Source organism: Amphimedon queenslandica, unplaced genomic scaffold (genome assembly GCF_000090795.2).
Source record: "Amphimedon queenslandica unplaced genomic scaffold, v1.1 AMPQUscaffold_12496, whole genome shotgun sequence".
NCBI lineage: Eukaryota > Metazoa > Porifera > Demospongiae > Haplosclerida > Niphatidae > Amphimedon > Amphimedon queenslandica.
Window position 1 is genome coordinate 20,066 of NW_003547267.1, and position 2,437 is coordinate 22,502.

Genomic DNA, 2,437 nt, shown 5'->3' on the forward strand with positions numbered 1-2,437 from the left:
TATGCATTGATAGCTGACATTATGATGATTGTATAGATAATGATGAATGTATTGAAGACAATGGTGGCTGTGATCATACTTGTACTAATACTGTTGGTTCATATATTTGTAGCTGTGACACTGGATATAGTCTGAATACTGATGAACACAACTGCACTGGTTAGGAGAAGATTAATTACCCTTTTAATGATGTTAATCCAATAGATATAAATGAGTGTGATTCCAGTAATGGAGGTTGTGATCAGTTATGCAACAATGTCCCTGGTAGTCATTACTGTAGTTGTAAAGTTGGCTATATACTGCATTCAAATGGAAGCACTTGTATAGGTAATGATGTATGCTTAACATAACACCATATAATTAAGAACTGTAGACATTGATGAATGTATAGACAGTGATTGTGAGCAACTATGTAATAATACTATTGGTAGCTACACATGTTCATGTAATATTGGTTATTCCTTGAATAGTGATGGAAGGAACTGCTCAGGTATAATTACTACAATTTTTCTTATGTTTTTCTGGCATGAATAGATATCAATGAATGTATAAGTAACAATGGAGGGTGTCAACATATTTGTGTGAATAAAGTACCGTTATTTCAGTGTTTATGCCATGATGGTTACAGGTTACAAAACAATCGATTTTGTTCAGGTAAATTAAGCAATTATTAATTTTAATATATACATGTATCAATGAGATTGTTATTCAGATATTAATGAGTGCCTTGAACAAACATCAGGCTGTTCAGATAATTGTGATAATATGGAAGGAAGTTACTTGTGCAGTTGTCCAACCGGATATCTACTAGAAACTGATAATCATACTTGTACTGATATTAATGAATGTGTCATTGATAATGGAGGATGTGAAGAAACATGTGATAATACTAATAGCAGTTACACTTGCTCCTGTCAAACTGGCTATACAGTTGATGATAATGGTCATAATTGTACAGGTTTGCTGTCATTGATACTTCAATGCATTATATACCATACATTTTTATAGATATTGATGAATGTAGTTCAAATAATGGAGACTGTGATCAGATTTGTACTAATCTTCAAGGAACTCATAACTGTTCTTGTAGATCTGGTTATATCATAGCAGCTAATGGAACATCATGCATTGGTATATTAAATAAAGATTAGGCATTTACAATTATTTTACATGCTCTTTCAATAGATATTAATGAGTGTGATGATAATAATGGAGGCTGTTCTCAAATATGCTCAAACACTGATGGAAGCTTTGAGTGTGAATGTTATAATGGATATGACTTTATTGAAAATAGTACCTCAGATTGTACAGGTGCATTAAAGAATTTCAATAATAATTTCAGTTAATTGTCATCTTTATCAGATATTGATGAGTGCCTTGTTAATAATGGTGGCTGTCAAGAAATTTGTACCAATACAAATGGAAGCTATTATTGTTCTTGTCCATCAGGATTCAGTGGCAATGTTTTCTGTTCAGGTTAGCCAATGCTTCTTTACAATACATTTTATTTCAAACAGATATTGCTGAATGTTTGTTGGGTATTTCTGACTGTAATCAGACTTGTATTAATACTGTTGGTAGCTACTACTGTGAATGTGACTCAGGATACACTTTGAGCAATGACAGTCATGCCTGTATAGGTTAGTAACTTAAGTACAATGCCTTGAGTTATATCAATCACAGATAATGATGAATGTGTAATGGGAACTGATACCTGTGATCAAGTTTGTATCAATGAACCTGGTTCATACGATTGTTCATGTAATACTGGTTATTCACTCAAATCAAATGGGATTTCTTGTATAGGTATAAATGAAACGTATAACACTAAGACATGATTTTAAAATTATGTTGCAGATATTGATGAGTGTCAGATTAATCCTAATATTTGTGATCAAAGTTGCATGAACACTGATGGTTCATTTTATTGTGAATGTTACTCTGGATATAAATTAGATACTCAAACTAACAATACTTGTTCTGGTTTGTTTACTAAGATACATAAATGTCTAATATTTTCCAATGCTTATACAGATATTGATGAATGTATTGAAGGAACATCAGGATGTGATCAGATGTGCAACAACACTATTGGTAGTTATAACTGCAGTTGTATGCCTGGGTATCAATTAAACAGTGATGATCGTAATTGTGATGATTTTAATGAATGTACCATCAACAATGGAGGATGTGAACAGATCTGTATAAACACTATTGGTAGTCATTACTGTATGTGTCAGGAAGGATTCTTAGTTAACAATAGTAATTGCACTGGTTAGATTGCTTTCACTTGATTGTTGTTACTATAATTTTACAGATATTAATGAGTGTGACCTTGATAATGGTGGTTGTGAGCATTTATGTCTTAATACTATTGGTTTTTACAGTTGTTCATGTTTTAGTGGGTATAACTTGTTTCCTTCAGATAAACACAACT

At 32.1% G+C, this 2,437-nt stretch overlaps 1 pseudogene; it reads left to right on the top strand.

The window, feature by feature from the left end:
- LOC100637228 (fibrillin-2-like) overlaps positions 1 to 2,433 on the top strand; it is a 19,132-nt pseudogene extending 16,699 nt beyond the window's left edge.
- Positions 2,434 to 2,437: the final 4 nt, after the last annotated feature.